The 25,226-nt window shown below is 42.3% G+C and overlaps 1 protein-coding gene and 1 long non-coding RNA gene across 5 annotated transcripts in view; one reads left to right on the forward strand and one right to left on the reverse strand.

Moving 5' to 3' along the window:
* The window catches only part of DHX37 (DEAH-box helicase 37), a 978,033-nt gene that overhangs the window by 30,435 nt on the left and 922,372 nt on the right, over positions 1-25,226 (forward strand). The window lies entirely within an intron of this gene.
* Positions 1-25,226, reverse strand: part of LOC106505915 (uncharacterized) — a 189,642-nt gene that overhangs the window by 28,250 nt on the left and 136,166 nt on the right. Inside the window, exons 5-6 of one of the 4 annotated variants that reach the window (XR_014827363.1) lie at positions 23,328-23,410; positions 16,764-16,931 (exon numbers count right to left, since the gene is read on the reverse strand). The exons of 1 other annotated variant lie outside the window; for it this stretch is intronic. This is a non-coding gene — a long non-coding RNA (uncharacterized LOC106505915). Of the gene's footprint in view, positions 1-16,763; positions 16,932-19,527; positions 23,411-25,226 lie in introns of those variants that run through there. 2 more of the 4 variants (XR_014827365.1, XR_014827362.1) reach the window with 2 other exon arrangements.

Raw genomic sequence — 25,226 nt, forward strand, 5'->3', positions numbered from 1 at the left:
AAAAAAATGTAAAAAGTTATATAGAAAGCAAATTGGCCACCATTAAAGGATATTAGTGGAAAGAAAGAAAGAAAGAAAGGGAGGAAGGAAGGAAGGAAGAAAAAGAAAGAAAGAAAAAAAAAGAACATGTCTTGGAAAGAACAGGGAGCAAAATAGCAACTTCAGGGATGAAAAGAAATCCATGAATGAGCCCACCTCTTTGTCAATGGGGGCTGCTGTTTTCTTCTGCCTGCATCACAATCTTGAACCTGGAGAGTATGTGCAGCCTTGGCTGTTTCAGTTGTGAATAACCATGTGGGGAAACTCAAGGAAATCAGGAGGCTTCATTGCTTATAAAGAGCTATCTATGACTTACTCCAAAATTAAGGGGCAGTTGGAGTTTATGTCACATTAACACAAAAATAGGGTCACAATTCTGCTTGTCATGGACTTAATTCAACTCCAGGTATTAATTCCAGTTGTCAACCCCAGTTGTCATGGGTTTGATTCATCAAAGAAAGGTCAGGTGAGAAGCAGTTGCTGCCTCTCTCTGGCTGAGCTTCTGCAGTGCACAGCTATTTTTACACTAATTAATAAGGATGCTGATCAGTATGATTAAACTCGGTACATGCTACATTGGAGCAGTGTTTGAGTGTGCTAAAATTGCACCCTGATGCTAATGAAAGCCTTTTGGAATTTTATCTATCTATCTATCTATCTATCTATCTATCTATCTATCTATCTATCATCTATCTTTTTAGAGTTGCACCCGGAACATATGGAAGTTCTCAGGCTAGGGGTCGAATTGGAGCTACAGCTGCTGGCCTACACCACAGCCACAGCAATGTGGGATCCAAGCCTTGTCTGAGACCTACACCACAGCTCTCAGCAATGCCAGATCCACAACCCACTGAGTGAGGCCAGGATTGAACCTGCATCCTCATGGATACTAGCTGGATTGATTTCTACTGCACCACAATGGGAACTACTGGAATTTTATATTTATTAGTCATTTGCCAACACGCTTTCTCTACTGTAGCAGAGTTAGTACTCTTGGCTGAGTCTATGGGCTGCAACTTAGTAGCATTGCATTGAAGCCAGAAATAGCCTAACCATACCAAGAGGAAAGCAGAAACTGGCTGCTTATTGTGTATCATTACAGTTTAAATATGGGTCATAACCAAAAAAGACACCTTAAATTATGTATTATTTAAATAGTTTGAGACAGAAAGAGGAGTTGTGTGACCTTGGTGGTGTCTTGGGGGGTGGATATTGAAGAAGGAGAATGTGGTTACAAACTATGACCTCTATAAACAGAACAGCCCTCTAGCTCGACCTGCAGCTATAAACACACTTCATCAAAAGATTGTCCACCTATAAAAGTTGGGAAAAACCTACAGTTTGATCTGTGGGATTTCCTATTTGTAATGTCTCTTTAAAAAAAAAAAGAAAAAAGAAAAAAATTAATTAAAACTGGAGCATGATAATGTGAGAAAAAAGAATGTATACATATATGTGTAACTGAGTCACTATGCTGTACAGTAGAAAAAATTGTATTGGGGAAATAATTAAAAAAAAACCTGCTGCCCACTGGAATTTATTTGTTCTAATCAAAAAAATAAATTACAGCAACGTATGGGAGGCAGAATCATGGTTATGGTTTTAACCCCCAAAGATGTTTGCCCCCACAATCCCTGGAACCTGTGAATATGTTAGGTCTCACAGGAAAAGGGATTGGGGTCATGGATGGAATTAGAGTTGATAATAGGCTGACCTTAAAGTAGGAAGATTATTCTAGATTACTTGGGTGGGCTCCACAGAATATATAATAACCCAAAACGACCTTATGTTACCAAGTTCAAGGGTGTATAGCTTGCTGCATGGCAGACCAGTAAATCCTGAGCCAGGGTGTTGGGTAAGGAATGAGGACTTTATTCAGAAAGCCAGTAGACCAAGAAGATGACAGACTAGTGTCCCAAAGACTCACCTTACTGGAGTTAGAATTCAGGTTTCTTTTACACTAAAAGAGAAGGGGTGTGGCTAGTTGTTGCAATCTCCTGGTGCAGGAATCATTTGTTCTTGCAGGTGTCCACCTATGTCAGGTAACTATGTTCCTATAAACCTCCAACCAGACAGTTGTTATTTTCTGTTCTACAACTGTTTAACTCTATTGCAAAGAAAAAATGCTACACATTTCAAAGGCAAAGCCTTAAGAATGGGCTCTCCTGTATATTCCAGGCTCTAGGCAACATTCTTTCACACAAGGGGCACAGCCAGCATGACTAAGCATAGTCAACAGAGCACAAGGGTTAGAGCTAAAGGAATAGATCCAGGAAGGAGTCAGGTTTGTTCTTCTCTGTTACACTTATAAATGAAAGACAAGACAGAAGAAAGATCAGTGTGACTGAGGAATGTGAAATGCTACAGTGCTGATTTTGGAGATGGAGAAACATGACATCAGTCAGGGAGTGTGAGCAGCCTCTGAAAGCTGGAAAAGGCAAGAAATGGTCTCCCCCTTGAGTCTTGGGGAGAAACTAGCCTTGCTAACACCTTGATTTCACTCACAAAATGCCCCTTTCAGATTTTTGATTTCCAGAACTGTATGATAATAAATATGCTGTTTTAAGCCATTAAGTTGTGCTAAATTGTTATGGCACCAAGAGACATCTAATGTACTAGGCACACTGGGGAAAACCACAGGGAGCTTGAATTAGTCCAATTGCTCTAAATAGCTTTGGGCAGCCTGGAGCAAGCCACATACACTTCCAAGATCAGGGTCAGTTGAGGTCTTTAGAAACCATCTAAAACAGGGTCAAGAACCACAGCCTGTAGTCTGTCCCTTGCCCTGCAAAGCACACATGCTAAAACTGGTTTTTACATTTAAATGGATAGAGGAATAGTTACAGAATATTCTTGAGTTTGTCTTTTGGGCCCACAAAGCCCCAAATATTTACTATTTGGCCCTTTACAGAAAACAAACAAACAAACAAAAAAAAACCTGTGCAGAACCTTGATCTAGAACAAGCAACAACAAGAAAACAAAACAAAAATAATACATCCCTTTGAGCCCTTGGCATTTTTTAACTGGAAGCAAGCTACACCAAAAAATATATTAACGTCCAAGCCTTTCTTCAAGATTCCACCTGAAGACATGTATGTGTGGGGAAGATGCTAGACTGTAATTGTAATAATTGATTTTTCAAAAGGAATAACAACCTAGAAACGATAGGCCCAGCATCATTGCAGAATGTGCTGCAAATCTTGAAACTGTAGTCTATGCAATTAAAAAATCCCTCAGCAGGCTGTTCAGCCATGCAGTTAAGGACATATTTTGCTCTCGAAATTTGCTTTTTGCTTCTCCAGTACTTATAATGCAATTTCCACCAGCAGCGATGAATAATGACCCACTGCAACCTATTTACTCTGCATGAAGAAGAATGATGATCAGACATATTGATTTTCCTTCCTCCTTCTTCTCGCTCCTGGAGACTGGAGGAAAGATGATCTTGTTTTCCTTTGACCCTGCTGTGCTTCAGATGAAGTAAATAATGTGCATCTCCGAAGTGCAGCCATTCAGTTCCAAAATCGGTAGATACATTTGGGTAACAATCCACAGTTCTAGGTTTGGGGAAGAAATTTGGGAGTTTTCAACTAACAAAATGATGTTCAAGAAAGCTCTCTTATGCATTTAGAGAAAATTGGAAAGAATGTTACCCAGCATAGAGATGATGTTTTGTGTTACTTGGAGCTTGTTTAATTTACTAGTTGCCAAGAAAAGAATCTTTATGATACCTCCTTTTTTTTTTTTTTTTTTTGGCTGCACCTGGCATGCAGAAGTTCCCAGGCCAGGGATTGAACCCGCACCACAGCAGTGACAATGAAGATCCTTAACCTGCTGAGCCACTAGGGAACCCCTCTGTTACCTATTTTTAATCAACTTCTGGGAGTGTGATTTAGGAAGATGTACCCATTTAAAGCACAGTTGGATGAGTTTTGACTCCCCCACCCTGGCCTGGGTCTTGGTGTACAGAATCCCCTAGTTCCCTCCCCTCCTACTCTAGACTATAAACTGTCCATATAGACTATTCCCACTTAGGAAAAAACACAGGGACCACGGATAACAGAGAGAAATCCCCAAGCTATAGGTGGGTTGTGGCCAGGTAGTGTAACACCTTGAGACTTGTAATTGCTTGACTTTAATGATGCCTCCACAAGCCACACCAAACCACCCACCATTTCTACAGAGTGATATTAAGTAATGTTGATAAAGCCACTGTCCTAATTAATCTTATTTTAGCACTTGAGTAATTTGTTTCAAATACCTTCCATTGAAGAGTGCCACACAGTGGACAGTTTAATATATATTTTCCATTAAAGACTGTAAATTAAAATGTTGATTTGTGTTTGCTCTGGTGGCTAACGTTCAGTGTGTGATCCATGGGGATAAAATGGGCTGTTAGAGGGTACAATGAATCCAGTCTGGGTACCTGAAGTCAATGACAAACACACATAAATTACTTTAGAAAGTTCTTCAATATTCTATCACCTGATTACCTCTTTTTTTTTTTTTCTCTCTCGTTAGCCAGAAAATTTAAGTTTTCAGTGTGTGTCTTTTGGCAATGACCTAACTACAAAGTTGGGTTATTACTTTTTGTGCATATAATTTTATACATAACTAAAATATTGTCAGTCTAGATGGCATACTTAGTACATTTCCTTAATGGAAAGGCTGAAGTTTATTTTTCAATTCAATTTCTTCTTTGGTATATTTTCTATCTATAGTCTTTTTTTTTTTTTTCCTTTTCCCACTTGTTAGAGTTGTTTATATATTAAAGACATCCACCAAGGGTTTAGAGTCTAGACCATATTTGAAAACACATAAAACCCCATCTTAACACAGATTTCGTATTTAACCATATGGACATAATATTTCTTACAATGATTTTCTCCTCATCATAAATGCTCCATGATTTGAAATATATGACATTACATCCCAAAACACAGGGGCGCTATTTGAGAATCAGGCCATCTGCATACAATCAGGGATGTTGTTGTTCTCCTTCTCCTTCTCCTTCTTCTTCCTCTTTTTTTAATTTTATGGCTGCTCCCGTGGCATATGGAAGTTCCTGGGCCAAGGATCCAATCTGAACCACAGCTTAGACCTATGCTGCCCCCGTGGCAATGCAAGATCCTTTAATCCACTGCCCCAGGCCAGGGTCCAACCCGCACTTCCACAGCGACTGGAGCAGCTGCCGTCAGATTCTTAACCCACCTCACCACAGTGGGAACTCCCAATCAGGGATGTTCTTCTTCGAATACCATCCGGCTCCTTGCACAGACAGGGTGACTATATCATGTCTCAGTGATAAGGAAAAACAAGACAGGAAGCATAAAAATAAAGCACTAGGAAAATACAAAATCAGATTACAGTCATGCTTCCGCCATGGAATGGCTCAATATTCTTCATCCTGAAATTAGCATGTGGATCGTGATGGTGGCACACACCTTCCCAGACGGCGATGCCTCTTCACAGACCAACTGTTAACAAACTGGCTGAAGTCTGGGATATATTCTTCCATCAGGGCTTCTCCATCAGATTGAGGGGGTTCAGCTTTCTCTTTGTCTGCTTCCTTATACTTTTGTGTCCTTGGTTAATAGCACTGATTTGCCAGGTGATTTTCAGGAGACGTGGTCCAAATATTCTAGCATCACAGGCCCAAGATTTCTATGTATTTATTAACTTTCCAACCCTTTCCCTTAGGAATCTACTTTTTTTTTTTCTTCTTTTTTTTAGCTGCCCTGCGGCATATGGAGATCCAGGGCCAGGGATCAGATCCAAGCCACAGTTTCGACCTACACCACAGCTGCAATGCTGGATCGCTTTAACCCACGGCACCGGTTGGGGATCGAACCCGTGACCTGGTGCTTTGGAGATGCCACCAATCCCATTGCGCCACCGTGGGAACTCCAGGAATTCACTCTACTTTTAGCCGAAATGCTTCCTTAACTCCATCTTCACTTCACTTCACTCCACACCAGTCCTTCGCCAAAGGGGAGCTAGCAACATCACTGCATCACTGATTTCTCTTTCTTTCCCATCCATTGGTTTTGGTCATTCAAACAAGGAGGAACTCTTTTAACTGGGGCCCCTCCAGAGAGACCCTTGTGTCATTGCTTTCCTTCCAGCCAAGACAGCTACATTCACCAGGTTCAAGTTCAATTCACCCACTGGGATCAGTTAATTTTTGTCATTGGAAGAAAGTAGCCTCTCTCACACTTGCCTCTTCACTCCCTGACCTGGGAATATTTGAATGTTCTTTCTGCACATTTTAATCTTAGTTTCTCTTGTGATTTTTCAAATTCCACAATTCCATTTAATGTTTTTACAAGCCTTTATAAAAATCGTAAATGTTTAAGTGGAGGCTGGGGCAGGAAAACACAAATAGTTAAGAAAAAGGATAACTATAGTTAGTCCCCCACCCACACACACACATTCTCTCTCTCCTTTTTTTTTTTCTGCAAGCTTTTTTTTTTTTCTTTCTGTTTTCACCCCAGCATATAGAAGTTCCCAGGCCACGGATTGAACCCCCACCATGGCAGCAACCTGAACAGCTGCAGTAACAACATCAGATCCTTAACCCACTGTGCTGCAAGGCAACTTCTGCAAGCTTTTATAGATACGTTGTGGTAGTCTAGCTTAGAAACATGATTATAATGTACCAACAAAATGAATAAGGAGTAAAAATCTTTATTCAAATACACTATGTTCTGGAGTTTCCGTTGTGGCTCAGCAGGTCAAGAACCTGGCATAGTATCCATGAAGATGTTGGTTTGATTCCTGGCCTCGCTCAGTGGGTTAAGGCTCTGGCGTTACTGTGAGCTGTAGGTCGCAGACATGGCTGGATCTGGTGTTGCTGTGGCTGTGGTGTAGACCTCAGCTGCAGCTCCGAGTTGACCCCTAGCCTGGGAACTTCCTTATGCCACAAGTGTGGCCATAAAAAAAAGGAAAAAAAATATATATGTATACTATGTTCTGGATGAAAAAAGCAGGAGTGAAAATTGATGAGCAACTTTAAAAAAATATGTATTATTAATCAGGATACCAAACTCTCAAAACATGGATATAATTCAATCTATTTAAAATTATATAGTATTTGTTCTCCTATAGAATCAGATAATAGTGCCTTTAAAGCCCTTTAAACAAATTTATCCTTTGCTAATAAGGATATATCCCATCAGAAACAGATTTTCCTTCTGGTTAATACTGCCCAGTTTCACACACTGCCATTTCTCCACCTTATATACTATCAATATCTAATTAAATGTGATAGAATACACAGGTACAAAGAACCTAGATCGAGCTCTGACACACACTAACTACATAAGTGTTTGGTATTTTTATTACTTTTTTTTTTCTTTTTCTTTTTAGGGCCACATCTGCGGCATATGGAAAGTCCCAGGCTGGGGATCTAATCAGAGTGTAGCCTCCGGCCTACACCACAGCCACGGCAAGGCTGGATCCGAGCCACATTTGTGACACACACCACAGCTCACAGCAAAGCCGGATCCTTAACCCACTGAATGAGGTCAGAGATTTAACCCACATCCTTATGGAGACAATGTTGGGTCCTCAAGCCACTGAGCCACAAGGGGAACTCCTTTATCATTTCTTTACATACTGGCTTTCTCACACTTTCATGCCTCTGCTCCCACAAACCTCTCTCATTGGAACGTCTGGCCTGTATTTTTGGCCAGGCATCCATCATGACCCACCTGATGTATTATCGCCCCCAGGAAGCTTTTTCTTAACCCCAAGCTGTGTTAACCACCCCTCTACCAAGCCCCACCATACTCTTTATATGTCTCCTGTATGCATCTCACTGTATTTGTTTTTCACTTAAAATAGGAGCTCCTTGAGGATTGAGAATGGGTCTTACTCATTCCTGAATTCCCAGTGTCTATCGCAGTCCATGGCACATAATAAATGTTTGGAATAAACTGAAGGGATTCATTAAGACCGTTTTTAAAAGCCCTTTCAGCTCTGATGTTTTATTCTACCTATTGGTTAAATGGTCAAAGAAGGACCCATTATTCTTAATTTAAGGTGTGTGAAATGTCAGACTCTGGGCTCAAGCTCTATTCGCAGTAGAGTCAGTAAAAATTTCTTATGATTTATGGAATCTGCTTAGCCCAGGTGAACATAATTCATCACTCCACACCCAGGGAGCTCCCGCCCTCTGTGAAATTTGGGAATTGTGCCACCGAGAACATACAAAGCCTATTTTCGAGTCTGGTTACTAGCATTTCTGTCACCTCTACAGTAGCCTCTGGCTGAAGCACAGACTTTTTTTTTTTTTTTTTGTCTTTTTGCCTTTTCTAGGGAAGGCTCCTGCGGCATATGGAGGGTCCCAGGCTAGGGGTCGAATCGGAGCTGCAACTGCCGGCCTACACCACAGCCACAGCAACTCGGGATCCGAGCCGCGTCTGCAACCTACACCACAGCTCATGGCAACGCCGGATCTTTAACCCACTGAGTGAGGCCAGGGACCGAACCTGCATCCTTGTGGATACTAGTCAGATCCTTAACCCACTGAGCAAGGGAAGGAATCGAACCTGCAACTTCATGGTTCCTAGTCAGATTTGTTAACCACTGCGCCACAACGGGAACTCCCAGCCTTTTTTTTTTTTTTTTTATGGCTGCACCCAACGCTTATGGAAGTTCCCAGGCTGGGGATTGAACCTCTGCAGTGACCCAAGTTGCTACAGTCAGATTCTTAACTCACTGGGCCACAGAGAGAACTCCTGAAGCACAGACATTTTATTCCTAGATGGTTTGACTGAAAACTACGCATCCCTGGATTTGCTGCCCTGGGCTTGGGGAGAGGCACTGGGAGGAGTCAGGAGACTTATCCCTGGCAACCACACACTCTGAAATCTCAGTGGCTTGAAATTGTAAGGGTCCACCCCTCACGCACATGTGATGCAATTCTGGTCTCTTCCCTCTTGTCGTTGCACGGCTGGAGCAAGTGGCCCCACCAGGTCCTGGCAGTAGAGGATAGAGTGATGGATGGAGAAAACACGGGCTTTTAAGTACTTCCCAGAAGCCACATATGTTACTTGCCCTCCCAGAACAAGTCAGCAGCCCCAGTTTAGAATTTAGGTGCAAGAGAAGCTAGGAAAGCCATGTATAATTGCATACTATACATAGGGCACTCCCTGTCTCTGCCACATGCCACGTGTTCCCAGATGTTAAGATGTTATCAAAGGCATCCTAACAGGACATTTGGAATAAATCCCATGTTTGGAGAGAAATTCCCTTCTCTCTCTCTCTCTCTCTCTCTTTTTTAGGGCCATACCTGCAGAATATGGAATTTCTCAGTCTAGGGGTCAAGTTGGAGCTGCAGCTGCCAGCCTATGCCACAGCCACAGCAAAGTGGGATCTGAGCTGCATCTGGAACCTACACCAAAGCTTGCGGCAATGGCTGGATCCTTAATCCACTGATCGAGGCCAGGGATCAAACCCTCATCCTCACCGACACTATGTCAAATTCTTAACCCTCCGAGCCACAACAGGAATTCTTCTGTTCAGTTGTGTACATTCTATAATCTAGAGTCTAGGCATTTAAATTTCCATTCCCTGTACAGTGATTTCTGGCTTGAAGCACAGAACTTCTTGGACTCGAAGCTGTTCTATGAAGTTAATTACTCACGGCACTGAAAAACAAGAAGGATGTTCACGTGAGAAAGCCGATTCAGGCGGAGCTGGTGGTGGACCAGCTTTATCCTCTCTGTTGCCTGATAAGCTCTAGTGCCCTAATAAGCATATAATGACTGTTCCCCCTGATACTCGGGGTTGATTCGCACGGTCCACCGCCCTCCTTTCCTACAAGACAAACCAATTAAGCCCCTGGGCTTCTCGACCTTGTCTTAGCTTCTGTCTAGTCCTGACCACACATGTTTCATTAGCACATCTGGAAAGGCCTCACCCCAATTTGTTTCTCCAGATGTTTTGGTCACTGTATGTCAAATAAGATGCATTCTGCCTTCAAACGGCCCAAGAGTGTGGTGCTAGAGGCTGGGACACCACTTCTGGATAATAATGACTCCTTCTAGGGGAATTTACTGCTGAATTTCCCAGATGTTTATAGATCCATGATCCTTAGTGACCCCAGTGTTTGCCATGGGTAGCTCTTTGACGTCTGGTGAGTGTGTTATTTTAGCATCATATGGGGGTAATTGCTCACAGCAGTTATTCCTGTGGCATTGGTCTAACGAGGATTTTCCATTTCACACATCCTTTTTGCATGTTTAATCCTTTTCAAGAGGTATTTATTAGGCTATTTTATTTTATTATATTATTTTATTTTTTGGCCATATCCATATTATGTGCAAGTTCCTGGGCCAGGGATTGAACCCACACCATAGCAATGACAAAGCTGGATCCTTAACCCACTGCACCACCAGGGAACTCCCTTTTTGCATTTTTAATTGGGATTCTACTCTCAGACAAGTTGACTCCTCTCTACCATTATTTGATTGTTTGATATATTGATTTATGGATACTTTATTCTATCAGTCCTTATCCAACACTGTCATAGTTATTTTGTTGCCCTGGCTAAGCTCTTTCAAGTTGGTTACTGTGACTTCTCTGTGTATTTCTGTCATATGGGAGTACTTCCTTTCTTCTGAGCACCACAAGATGCTCCAGGCTCACCCAATAGTTCTTCTGCCTCAGCCTTGGAGTCAGCATGTTTTCCCTAAAAGCCCCGATTCCTATTATTAAAGAATAGCATTAGGAACCAAAATATGGGTACTAGGTGTTCTCATTGTTCCTGGGGTGTCACTGCTCCTAAGTCTTCTCGGTGGATGGAGCTGGGAAATACATGTGTGTGTACCAGTCCTTGCACACACATATATGTATTTGTGTTTATGTGCACACGTGCACTTGTGTGTACATAGGACTTTATACTAGTACCTAATTCCATCTAATGCCACAGGGTCCATTCCTACCCTCCATTTCCATACAAATATCTTTTCTCCCCAACATTAAGAAACCTGGTTCTGCAATATATTTATGCATTTGTTCCATCTTAGAAACATAAAAAGTTTAAAAAGTGCTTTCATAAATGCTAACCTATACCTCTGTTAAAAATAAAACTGAATTAGAAATTCATTTCGAAATAATGCACATATTATATTGCATTTTACAGACACCAAGAATGCAGGGTATCTGCAAACCATGTGATATTTTCTAAATCTCCTTTTCCCTCCCTTCTTATCTTCTTCCACACACATAAGGTGCTGTGATTCCTTTGTACCCCTACCTGCTTGAAAACCTTCTCTTCTGCTCCTGCCCACATGCTTCTTATCTTTCTTGCCTTCTTATTTCCTGCTATAAACCTCAAAGGGACCATCTGGCCAAGCTGATCTCTTTGTAGGGAGAGGGTCAGAAACGTAACAGGCCACTCCAGAATCTTTTTATCTTGTGGGAGTGGGGTGGGAAAGAATGAACATTATTATAGTAATAATTTATTTGATTGAAGTGTAGTTGATTTACAATATTGTGATAGTTTTAGCTATACAGCAGTGTGATTCACAGAGTGATCATGCTTCTGTATCCTCACAGATGTTGGATGCAGGTGAACTTCATTAGGGAGGTGGTCTGTAGGTTCCCCTGGTGGTGGGATAGCTTCCCAGACAAGAGAAACAAATGATCCATTGTCCCTGCTTTTCTATGGGCGATGTTACAGGTGTCTGGGGTGCACCATTGTCATTGTGAGGTCCCACTATAGGCATTTCTGATGTTCACCATCAGACACCTAAATGCCAAACATGTTCCCCAGTTGACACGACAACTCAAATCTCCCCATCCATTTCCAAGTGTCCCATTCTGGGATGGGGTGGAGGGGGGGTGACATTGACTGGCCTCAGTAGACTCTAAAGCCAAACCCGCTGTACATCATCTTCTCACACTTTTCTTTCCCTGCCTCTTGGGACAGGTGGGTCTTAAGAGCCACACTGTTAGAGTGTTCAACTGTCCAGGTCTCTAAAGTAGAGAAGAATGACTTGCTGGGGGTGTTGATGACACGGGGTGGACGCTGTGTCTCCTGCCCTTCCTCAGCCATGTGTGGTCGCCTGCAGGACAGTCCTTAGCATGGTGCCTATTTCCTGTCTCAATCTGCATCTTCAGAGAACATGGGCTATTCTCCAACAGACCTTGTAACAACAGAAGTACATTTTCTCTCCTTGATGACCAGAGTCAAAGCAGAAGACTTATTTATGTGTCTCTGAGATGAAGAATAGGATGATGGACTTTTTAGAGAGCCAGTACATAATCTACTTGACTTAAAAGGAAACTGTAATAATATCATATGCAATAAATATAATGTTGTAATTATATAATAGCGTAATATTATTGGTATTGATAACTGAGAAAGAAATACTATACATAGGCATCATAAATAATTATGCTCATGTTTATTATTAATTTAACTTACATTTAAAATGGATATCTACACATTATATATTAAAAATTAGGAGTTCCCTGGTGGCTCAGCAGGTTAAGAATCTGGTGTCATCACTGCTGTGGCTGTGGGTTTGATCCCTGGCCTAGGAATTTCTGTATGCCAGAGGTACAGCCAAAAAAAAAAAAATCCAAATTATATATTATTCAGTGTAATTTACTTTTATGCTATGCAAATAATATTATTTAAATACGACAATGAGATCAATTAAAAACAGCAATTTATAGTAATTAATATAGGAGTAATTAAACAAATAACATGTGTGAGAACATACAATAATGTTTTGTAATGTCTCTTTCTGTTCTCTGTGACAATTCATTTAACTACATTTTAACTCTTTATTGGAGATTTAAATTTTATAGGTGATGCTGTTGGATATTCTTGAAATTCCTAAGTGTTAGACTTTCAAAATGGGACTGTAAGTGTGATAGGACTATTTAAACAGACATTACTTATACTTAATAAAAAATAGCAATGGCTGGAGTTTCCATTGTGGCACAGTGGATTAAGAACCCAGCTGCAGTAGCTGGAGCCACTGTGGAGGTTCAGGTTTGATCCCTGGCCTGGCGCAGTGGGTTAAAGGATCCGGTGTGGCCGCAGCTGCAGTGTAGGTCACAGCTGCAGCTCTGGTTCAATCCTGGGCCCAGAAAATTCCATATGCTGCAAGTGCAGCCATAGAATAAAAAATAAATTAAAAAATAGCAATGACACGTTTCTCTCTGTCCTGTGGAATGATATTTTTATTCTTTCTTTTCCAACAACAGTTCTCTGATCTGCCTGCTGCCTAGAGGACCCCTTCTTCCCCTTTTCGTGGTGATAGAATGGAATACAGTCCAACATAAAGTTCCCTTTGACAAGCAGCTGTGTGCTTATCAAGTCTATACACCATTGATTCCTGGTGTTCATCCAACACGATGTTATCAAACTCAATGCACTCCCGACAAAACTGTGCCTGGAACTTAAGATTTTATTTACTAGAACAGCATGATTTCTGGCCTTGAGGAATTCATTTCCAACTTTCCCAAAACAGTCACCACTTCCTATCTGCAGGCTTGTTTTGAAAGCCCAGCTGTTTAGTCCGTCTGGTTCTCTGCATCGATCAGTCTTTCATATTGGCTATCCTTGGCTAAAAGGCCCAACATTTTTAAACACAGTGAAGCACAATGGATGCCTTCATAAGTCAAACCCCCATTTCTTCCAGCAGTTTTAAAGCACAGAGGTAATTTGAACTTGTGAAATTGAAGTTGGATTCCAAATAAGTTATCGTCTTAGTAAAGAAATTGAGAAAGTCTTATTTCACTTGGCTCTCCTTCCCTGGGGACTTTTTTTTTGCAACCTAGACAGAAATTACATATATACTGTCAAATATGCAGAGAGATGAGTAAATTCTACTTTGGAATTGAACAAGTTCTAAATATCCTTTTGTTGGATGACTTCTGCAGTGTCCCTAAATCTTCACGGGATCCCAAAGATAATTTGAAATTCCATTTTTCAAAGCAAAATACCTAAGAGGCAGGAGGCATGATTAAACCATGATCCTTGGTAAGAACCAACAGAATCAACTCTACAGGAAAGGGGCCCATACATCTGTCATCAAAATGTCCCCCTTCATTTGCTCATAGGACATTTTCATTTCAACCTCTGAATGAAGACTTGGAATATCAGGCACTTCCTGGAGTAATCATGGGCAACTGCCATACATCATGTGTGTTTCTTCGTGTGGCGTGCCAAGCTAAGAATAGCCACTATTTGCAACTGAGTCTTTTTTTTTTTAATTGTCTTTTCAGGGCTGCACCTGCAGCATATGGAAGATCCCGGGCTAGGGGTCGAATCTGAACTGTAGCTGCCACCCTACGCCACAGCCACAGCCACAGCAACATGAGATCCGAGCCACATCTGTGACCTATACCACAGCTCAGAGCAACATCAGATCCTTATCCCACTGAGTGAGTCTACAGATCGAACCTGCATTCGCATGGATAATAGTCAGGTTCATAACCGCTGAGTCACCGAGAAACTCCTTGCAACTGAGCTCTGGTGTCTTTGGGGAGATAAGAAAACTTGACTGACTTAAGTACAGTGGACCCTTAAACACCATGGGTTTGAATGACATGAGTCCCCTCATATGTGGATTTTTTTTTCATTAATAAACACCACAGGGCTTCACAGTTCAAGGTTGGTTCAGTCTTTGAATGTGGAGCCTCGGGTACAGAGGAACCCCCAGCATGGAGGATCAACTCTAATCTCTGCAGATTTTTCTGACTACCTGGAGGGTTGACACTCTCCCTCCCTGCATTGCTCAAGGGTTAACTCAACGGGCCTTTTTCATCCAGGCCCTGTGAGTTTCAGTCTCCATATATGGGTTCAGATCCTCTTTTCCACCATGTCCAACCCCAAATTCTCTCCTGTATGATGTACAGGATACCCTGTTTTGACACCTTATCTCCCTAATCTATTTTCAAGTGTCTGGCATTAGAATAACAGTTTTCTAAGCACAGGGAACTAAATCCAATCTCCTGGGAGAGACCATGATGAAGCTTGAGGCACCACCAGATCCTTAACCCACTCTAAGGCTAGGGTTGGAACCCACATGGTCATGGAGACAACGTGGGGCTAAGCCACAATGAGAACTCCCAATTATTTTTTCTTTTTAACATCAGCATAGTGGTGATGTATAAATATACCATATTGTATAAACTGTATAAATTACTATTTATAATTATCATGTAAATAGACCATACACATATACCATTGCATAAATAAATATGTATGTATAAATATGTTAATGCATAAATATACCATAACATTTTAAACATTCATTCAGGGGTGAATGGATCATTTAGATTATTTCTTGTCTTTAAATGTTAGGAATAAAGCTCCTATAAACAATTTGTAACCATGTTTTGATGTACAGGTGTGCTCACTTCCCTTGAGATAACTTGGAGGAGCATTTCTGGCATCTCCTTCACATGACTTCATAGGGTTACACAGCTTATAAAGTGGCAACACCTCACTCTTAATTCTAGCTCACTGAATGAAAGCAAGAGCAGTCATCAGTTAGACCCATTAAAAAATTTTTTTTTTTTTTTTTTTTTTGTCTTTTTGCTATTTCTTGGGCCGCCCCTGCGGCATATGGAGGTTCCCAGGCTAGGGGTCAAATCGGAGCCAGAGCCACCGGCCTATGCCAGAGCCACAGCAACACGGGATCCGAGCCGCGTCTGCAACCTACACCACAGCTCACGGCAATGCCGGATCGTTAACCCACTGAGCAAGGGCAGGGACCGAACCCGCAACCTCATGGTTCCTAGTCGGATTCGTTAACCACTGTGCCACGACGGGAACTCCCCATGAAAATTTTTTTGTGTGTCTTTTTTTAGGGCCACACCCATAGCATATGGAAGTTCCCAGGCTAGGGGTCAAATCAGAGCTGTAGCCACAGCCACAGAAACGCCAAATCTAAGCCATGTCTATAACCTACACCAGAGCTCACAGCAATGCTGGATCCTTAGTCCACTGAGCAAGCCAGGGATCCTCATGGATACTAGTCGGGTTCATTACCACTGAGCCACTAGGGGAACTCTCATTAAATCTTAATAACTTGCTCAATAAATAATGAGTTGTAACCTGCCTTCACTGATCAAGCTCGCTTTGTTTTTACAAAAACTTGCATGTCCTCCAAGCATCCATTATCCTAAACAACAAGAAGTGTGCCCCAATTATTTTTCAAGAACTTAAAGGCAGCTCTGTCCCTCAGTGATCTTTGGACTTTAGAGACCCACAACCCCTCCTCTGAGCATGATAAAGCCCTCATCTTCTGAACATGCCTCCCATGAAGAAGCCTGTAGCTTAGTTGTGCCTTCACGGAAAAACTATTGCTTCACCTTTTCTTTTTCCTTGTCTTTTTTTTTTTTTTTTTTCTTCTCTTTATGCTACACCTGCAGCATATGGAGGTTCCCAGGCTAGGGGTCAAATCAGAGCTGCAGCTGAGGCCTACATCACAGCCTTGGCAACACACCAGATCTGAGCTACATCTGCAGGCTTATGGCACAGCTTATGGCAATGCCAGATCCTTAACCCATTGAACAAGGCCAGGGATCGAACCCACATCCTCGTGGACCCTATGTTGAGTTCCTGATGCACTGAGCCACAACAGGAACTCCCTACTTGACCTTTTTCTTACCTCCAATCACCTTTGCACACATTCCCTGGGCCTCAGACCACCCTGCTTCTTTATCCCCGTAAATATCCCGAGCCTCTCACCTTCTGGGATTCGAATTTGTGATCTGCCTCCTTGCGTGAATGCCTTGTGAATAAACCTTCTCTCTGCTGCAACACATGGGTGTCTCAGCCCTTGGCTTGCTGCATGTCAGGCAAGTGAACTTGGTTCAGTTACATGAAAGGTGTTACTGATGCAGGCACCTCACACACCTAAGAGACAAGTTATATTGCTTAGGCTTCTTTTAGAAATGACTGGTTTAACACCAAATAGCTTAGAGCCCATCCTTGTGTTTCTCCCTGTCTTAATTGCACCCTAAACACAATCATCCATAAGCGACAGATTAGGCACCCTGGGCACAACTGCCTGTGGATCAAAGATGATAAGCACATGATTTTTTTTAAAAGGGACTTTCCTAGACTGCCCTAATTGATACCAGAAAGATGATACCAGAGTCCAGGTTCTTGCTCAGGGCAGTTGAATCCGTGAACACACAGGCAGCAAGCAAGCAAAGTCTTTATTACAGGAAAGCAAACAGCTCCCAGGGCTGCTGGGAGGGGGGAGAAGGGCCCCTTTCTTTATTGTCCTATTGGGATTTTTATCTCATACAGGTGGGGAGGGGCACCAGCGGGGGGTCCAGAAAGATGTGGTTTGCTCCCATTGGCCTTGCCCAGTTACCCATATCAGTCCCGGTCCAATAGGGCTTCCAGGGTTGGAAATGTCCCTCAAGTTTTATGGCTTCTTTGTCCTTTTCTTTCCTTAGATTAAGTCACCAATCCTCTCATTCCCTTTGTATCAGTTGAGGAGTGGGCTAGACATTCGCATTTCTTACAGTAAACAAAGTCTGTGGGGAATATGCATTTCCTATAGCAAAACAAGCCCTGTGGAGGTGTCACTTCCTGGAGCCCTTAAGCCACAATATGTTAATACCCATATCAAAGAATGTATCAGAGCCCACGTTCCTACACTGACTTCCTGAGTTAATATTCTGCCTCATAATCTCTGATCATTATGCCCTTTTTGCAAGTATTTTTATTTTAGGAAACATCGAGGTATAACCCGGAAGATCACCAGGATCAAGCTGAGATCTCATGACATCAACTTGGATGACTGAAGATTCCCCTAAAGAAAGAAGAAGGCGTATTTGTCCTCAACCTTGATTCTTACCCTTTTTACTATAAAACTCCCCGCAATTCTTCCCCAATGGAGGACACAGTCTTTAAGGCATCTGCCTGCTGTGGCATCCTTTGCCTTGGCAAAGCAATAAAGCTATCTTTTTGTTAACTCAATGAATTCTATTACATTTTTAGTTGTACAATGATCATCACACCCTGATTTTATATAGCTTGGGATGGAAATGCTAAAGCTTGGGATGGAAATGTTCTCCTTCACCCCAAACTCTGTCTCTGCATTTCTATTTGGCACTGTGGACAGAAGTCAAATTTCAGCAACATTACTGAAATCATTTTCCTGACTTATTGCAGAGACCATTATATCTGGTCCAATATTGTATCTCTCAGCACCTCTCCGGTCCTTATTGACTGCTGAGGACCCCCTGGGGACTGTCCATCCGTCAGGGTCAAAGAGAGAGACTGTCCCATCCATCCTTCTCTGCTTTCTCTTACTGATAGTCTGTGCTTCAGAAATCGAGTCTTTCCCCACCACTTTTATTGTCAACTCTTCTTCTATTTTTGCATCTCCCCAACAGCCATTTTCTCTTCCTCAGCTTTGCTGCAGAGAAGGAAATCCTTTGAACAACAACAAAAAATGAGTCAAGGACAAGTAAAAGAATCTGACAGGCTCCTAGTTTCCAATTTTCAGCTTCTGCAGTTTTTCTGCTTTGAATTTTCTTAATCATGTTGATCATGTTGACAACATATTATATCTTCTAAAAGTTGAGTGAAGTTTTATTGGGTGGACAAAACTGAAGACTTAAGCCAGGGAGGCAGGATCTCAAGCAACCCTGAGAAAACTACTCTGAGGAGGGGAGAGGAAGCCAGGGTATATAGGAGGTTTGCAACAAAGAACAGGTAGTAGGAATAAAAGATTACTGCTACTAACAGAAACAGAAAACCAGATGGCTCAAGTTAAGGAGTTTAATGCTTTTCTATACATGAGAATGAGACAGAATGCTAACTCAGGTAGTTAGTGTAGGAGCATGGGCTCCAATACATTCCTTTGTTACAGATATTGATTAACCATGGTGGTTTGATTAACCACTGCAGTGTAAGGGCTCCAGGCAGTAACACCTCTCCAGGCCTTGTTTTATTATAGAAAATGCACATTTCCCACAGGCTTTGTCTACTGTAGGAAACGCAAATCTCTAGCTCACTCCTCAACTGATACAAAGGGAATGAGAGAAATGGTAATCTAAGGAAAGAAAAGGACAAAGAAACCATAAAACTTAGGAGACTTTTCCAACCCTAAGACCCCTTTTGGACAAGGACTGATAGAGGTAATTGAGCAAGGCCGATGGGAGCAAACCACATCTTTCTGGACCCCAGGTTGTTGCCCCTCCCCACCTTCAATTGCCGTGAACAAGAACCCGGATTCCAGTATCATCTTTCTGGTATCAGGAAGAGGCAAGGGTATGGGCTCACTGAAATCATTCCTTTGATAGGCACCTCAGCTATCTAGTATCCTGAGTTTTTAATCCCAAATTTCCTCAGGGCTCACCATGGGGAGTGGCTGCAGTCTGATGGCTGCTAGATGGCAGGGATGCTTTGTTTCCTTCCTGAGCTACCTCAGGGCTCACCAGCTAGAAGGTGGCTGCAATCACTGGTGACTGTGACATGCTCTGTTTCCTTTCTTTCTTTCTTTTTTTTTTCTTTTTCTTTTTGGATTTTTTTTAGGGCCGCACCCATGGCATATGACGTTCCCAGGCTAAGGAACTACAGCTGCCAGCCTACACCACAGCCACAGCAATGTGGGATCCAAGCCGCATCTGCAACCTACGCCACAGTTCATGGCAACGCCAGATCCTTAACCCATTGAGCGAGGCCAGGGATTGAACTGCCTCCTCAGGGATACTAGCTGGATTCGTTACCACTGAGCCACAATTTGAACTCCCATCCTCGGTTTTCTAATAGGGTGGGCAATATTTTATTTTTCAATCCAAATCCTAAACACCGCTTGTCATACACGCCGAGTTTATTGCATTTGAGGCATCCGCTACGGAGTAGGTTTACACTTTTGAAAGGGCCACAGTGTGCCCTGCAGCCTCTGTGCTCTTCTGCAGAAGTAGCCCATCTGACAAAGCAAAGCAGAGTGCACCGCTGCAAAGTTGCCTACACCACTGGTGCTGAGAACACTGCCCTCAGTTGGCTCCGAGACAGTCAGATTAAGGACCCGCGCTGTGCTTTCCTCTCAAAGATCAATCTAAAGGCTTTTGCAGGAGCATAGCAATGCAACAGAGGAATAGATAAACGTTAACCGCAAGTCAAAATCTCACACTCCAGTAACTCAAAATTGCCTTTGTTTCTCATGCTCCAAAGAGGAAAATGACACTCTGGTTTTACAAAGACTGAAGGATGCTAAAACATGCCATTCATTTGAATTTGGGTGAAAAGGATGTTGTGCAATTTGCTGGACTTTTTTCCCCAACGGAAGCTGTGACAGGGGGCTGGTGAGGGGGCCCTGCTGTATTTATGTTTTATGCACTTGGCCCACAGGCGACTCACTCTCCCACATGCAACCAAGTAGCAGCAGATTCCATAAAACATTAGTGCAGGTCGCAAGGAATTACAGATACAGGCTCCTGGTGCTGCTCTGAGAATGGAAACGATATGGCCCTCTTTTGGACACAGAGGTATATCTAATCTGGTTATTGGCCATTCACTCTCCAAGGGTTCTACATTAAAGATTTTAAAACACAGAAACAGGGAGTCCCAGTGTGGCTCAGAGGGTTAAGTATCTGGCATTGTCACTGCAGTGGTTCAGCTCACTGCTGTGGCATGGGTTAGATCCCGGGTCCAGGAACTTCTGCATGCTGAGCCCCCTACTCCACACCAAGGTTCCTCTTTCAAGTTTGGTCAATCATAAAGCAAGATATTTTAAATTATTAAAAAATACTGAAAATGAACCTCCGTACCTACATATCACCTATATTTAAGGTAGATGGATGACAACACGGAGGCATATGGAAAGAGGTGGACCAAAACAGATTTGGTTTTTGCCAGAGGAAATTTCTGTAACTGGATGCATTCTGCCTTCTCATCCCACTGAGTGGCCCTGAGTGACCCCAGGTAGAAAATGGGCTCCTCAGATGGCAGTTGAGGGCTGTGGATGCACAAGGACCAGCACAGCAAGACCAGCATGAGCTGGGCAGTGGGGGGTGGGGGTGGGGACGCTCTGAGGTTAGCACAGGTCTCAACGCTACCTGGAGGATCCACCTCTCCCACCAAAGGGGTGATGGAGAGACATTTGCACTCAGCAGCCGGCAGGGGGATCTGACTCTAAAGCAGGAGGTCTGGGTCCACCTCCATCCCACAGGGGTCACCTTTGCCAGTGGGTTAATCTCCCCATCAGCAATCTCAATGGTCACCCCTCTGCAGTCGCTCTGCCATGATGGTGACAAGAAGCTGAGGGTTTTACAGAGCCAGATAGATCGTTATGGGGTAGATCTGTAAATCAGAGGGCACCTGCTTGAACCCAGGGCTGCAGCAGATTGCTGAGAATGGGCACTCCACAAGAGAGTTTGGAGAAGAGGAAACAGCTTATGGATCAACCTTCATTAGCAAGGGAACCTCATGTGTGTTCCTCACACCAGAGACCCTAAGGAAACGTGCTCCTACAACCTCAAAGTATGACTTATGATCTACATACAATTAGGGGTTTATGGGTGGATGGCTTCATATTCTGCATACCTAGAGCTTTTCCAATCATGACTGGCCCTGGGCCTGGTGAACCCACCACACTTACTAGAACTTTGTTTCCTGTAACACACAGCCACACAGTGATGGGATATTAATGGTATAAACTAAACAAAGAAATTGACAAAGCCACACAAGGGAAAGAAACCTTGTCATGATTACGAATTCCCATTGGCCAGAAAAAAAGAGGTGCTTGGAAAGGTTAAATGACAAATGAGGACTGTAATTTTAATCTGTACGACATCTAATGTATGGGCATGTATATTAATATAATTCAACATAAAGACCACGGGAACTAACTTTATCCCTTAAGTTTTCTTTTTCTTTTTTCTTTTTTTCTTGCTTTTTAGGGCTGCACCCGAGGCATATGGAGGTTCCCACGCTAGGAGTTCAATCAGAGCTATAGATGCTCACGCCACAACCACAGCAACACAGGATCCGAGCCGCGTCTGCAACCTACACCACAGCTCGTGGCCGGATCCTTAACCCAGTGAGTGAGGCCAGGGGCTGAACCTGCAACCTCATGGTTCCTAGTCGGATTTGTTTCCGCTGTGCCATGACAGGAACTCTGTATCCATTAAGTTTTCAAAGTTTGGAGAAATACAAAGGACCATACTCTACCATAAAACATCACTGACAGTGCTGCCAATTTCAGAAAGCAAATCTGGAATTCTGTTCTGATTTTTTAAAATGTCAGTAAGACAGTTTCAATTTTATACAAAATTTTATACACTAAATATTTCCCATGTGAATTAATGCCTCAAACTCTACTACAAAGAAATGACCGCATATGTGCTTTTACACACTTGTTCTGTTTTTTACATAAATCAGTGGTTTTCATCTTTCTTTCAAGTTTCTTTAGATCCTACAAAGAGTAAAACATATTTGGGGTGGTTTCAAACAGAGAGTTGTTCTCAAACTGAACATCTATAGGTGGTTATATTAGTCTTCTGTTGCTGCTATAGTGAATTACCATACACTTAGTGGCTTAAATCAAAACAAACATATTGTTTTATAGTTCTGAGGGTCAGAAGTCTTACGCAGTTCTTACCAGGCTAAAATCAGATGTCTACAGGGCTGTGTTTCTTTCTGGAGGCTCTGCTGCATTTTCCAGTTTCTAGTAGCTTTTGGAATTTCTTGGCCCATGGGCACTTCCTCCATCTTCAAAGTCAGCAATGGCCAGTCTAGTCTTTTTCACATGACATCACTGTGACAGTGACCCTCCCTCTTCCATAACTAAGGACCCTGTGGTGCCATGGGATCCACCCTGTTAATCCAAGATAATCTGCTTGATCAACAACCTTAGTTCCATCTGCAACCTTACTTCTCTTTTGCGGGGAAAGTAGCTTATTCACAGGTTTCTAGGCTTGAAGACATACATGTTTGCTATGGTTTTGCTCACCACAGTGGGCATTCTCAGGGTTGACTTGGAGCTTAGATGAAAGTCTTCTTTGCATTCTGCACTCCTTGGCGCAGAGCCTGTTTTCCAAGGCTTCATCCTTCGTGATCCCAAGGTGGCTGCCTCCCATCCAGGGGTCCTGTCCTCCAAAACCTCCAAAGTGCAGAAAGCAGGAAGGGATAGGAGGGTGGTAGAAAGGTCTTTACCTTGTGTGAATATTTTTTGTTTCATAAGGAGAAAAATATTTCCCAGCACCCCAAGATGACTTCCCCTCCTCTCTCATGGGCCATAAGCGGGTCACATGTGCAAGTCTAGACCAATCACAAAGAAGCACTGACTTAGACTAGAGTTGATTCATCTCCTGGGGCTGGGAACCTGGTAGTCTGACCAAATCAGGGTCCTGGAAGCAGGAAAAGAACAGCTGTTGAAGAGGCAATAAACAGTGATGTCATGGTAGGTCAATGGATTCGAGGGCTTTTCTGACAATTAAGGTCAGAGAGAGGAAAAAGTAGGAAAGTATCTTTTGGGGTGGGACTTTAGAAACGTATACACACACACAATAAAATAATATATATTTTAATTTTATATATTATACATATAGCATATATACTATATATAAATAATATATTTTATTATTTTATTTTGAATGTTTTATTTTATGTATTGTATACAATATTAAAATGTACAAATATACAAATAATGTGTATTATTCTTGTATGTATTATATATACCTATATAATAAAATAATATATAGTATATACACACATGTATAAGAAAATAATATATATTTAATAAACATAAATTAAGTTCAAAATTGACTTTACTCTCAAGGAAAAAGCATATTGGCAGTTAGGAAGTTTAATTGTTTTGAAACTGTACCATATTCTTCCCAAGGTTCAACTTTTTCATTTTATCCAATGAGAAGGAATGAGCTCTTTGTCTCAATAAGACATGACCATTCTAAAGGCACATCTGTTCCTTAGAAGGAGAAGTTACTTTTTTTTTTTTTTTTTTTTTTGCTATTTCTTGGGCTGCTCCCACGGCATATGGAGGTTCCCAGGTGAGGGTTCTAATCGGAGCTGTAGCCACCGGCCTACGCCAGAGCCACAGCAACGCAGGATCCAAGCCGCGTCTGCAACCTACACCACAGCTCACGGCAACGCTGGATCGTTAACCCACTGAGCAAGGGCAGGGACCGAACCTGCAATCTCATGGTTCCTAGTCAGATTCGTTAACCACTGCGCCACGACGGGAACTCCCAGAAGGTACTTTTTTAAGTGTTGAATAATTAGATTATTGGGGAGTAATCTTATTATTGAATAATTATTATTAATTGAATAATAATAATTATTATTCTGATTCCAAAGTGCAGAAACAGTATTCTTTCAAGGTCACTTAAGAAATCCAAGATCTTTCCAAGTGGCTGAGGCAGAAATCCTGTTAAAAAGTTACTTTGTTGTCTGTCACCTCTTTGGGGTTGTTTATGTCTTATTCAACTTGGTCATTTAAAAAGTCATGCTTCACAGTCATTAAAAAAGTTTCGGCCCTTTGCTTCAGATCAGAAACACAATCACAATTATAAATCTGCAATTTAACTATACACTGAAAAATAGAACAGGACAGGAATTAAGCATTGGGGCAGGAGTAACACTGTAACCATAACATCTATGGATCATACTCCATGTGTACTGCAAATGGACAGGCCCTGAAATTTACTCCACGTGAATGTTATTCAAGTCCATGTGAATTCATCCTGAACAGATTTGTGTTGGAATTTCTGACTGGGTTCGTAAGTAAATGACCATCATCTTCATTCTGGCATTTCTGCCACCAACATGCCCTAAATCATAGAGGTGCTCCACAGTGATTCACGCCTTCTGCGCATTTAAGGCAAAAAAAAAAAAAAATGTGAGTCGATGTGAGTCATGAGTTGGAGCGAAGGTGAACATAAATTAACGGGAAGCAACCACAGCAGCGAAGAGCATCATTTTTCCATCAGACTGAATCACAGTAACAAGCAGGTAGAGAAGAGAAGCTTATCTTGGAGTTAGGAGGATGAACAGGCAACCTCAGCATCTTACCCTCACCGCACTGTCATCTCCACCACACCTGCCCTTCTTATTCTTCAAGGCCTTCTGATGCGGACCTAACTCAAGCTCAAGGGTGAGCTATGCTGACTTTGCCTCCCTTGGAACTTGGGGAAGCCACATTTGCCCTCAACCCTGATGTCCTCTGGA

This window comes from Sus scrofa, chromosome 14 (genome assembly GCF_054392235.1).
Source record: "Sus scrofa isolate SSC_HxYL_T2T_F1_AM1 chromosome 14, Sscrofa_HxYL_maternal_Yorkshire_Landrace_v2.0, whole genome shotgun sequence".
Taxonomy (NCBI): Eukaryota; Metazoa; Chordata; class Mammalia; order Artiodactyla; family Suidae; genus Sus; species Sus scrofa.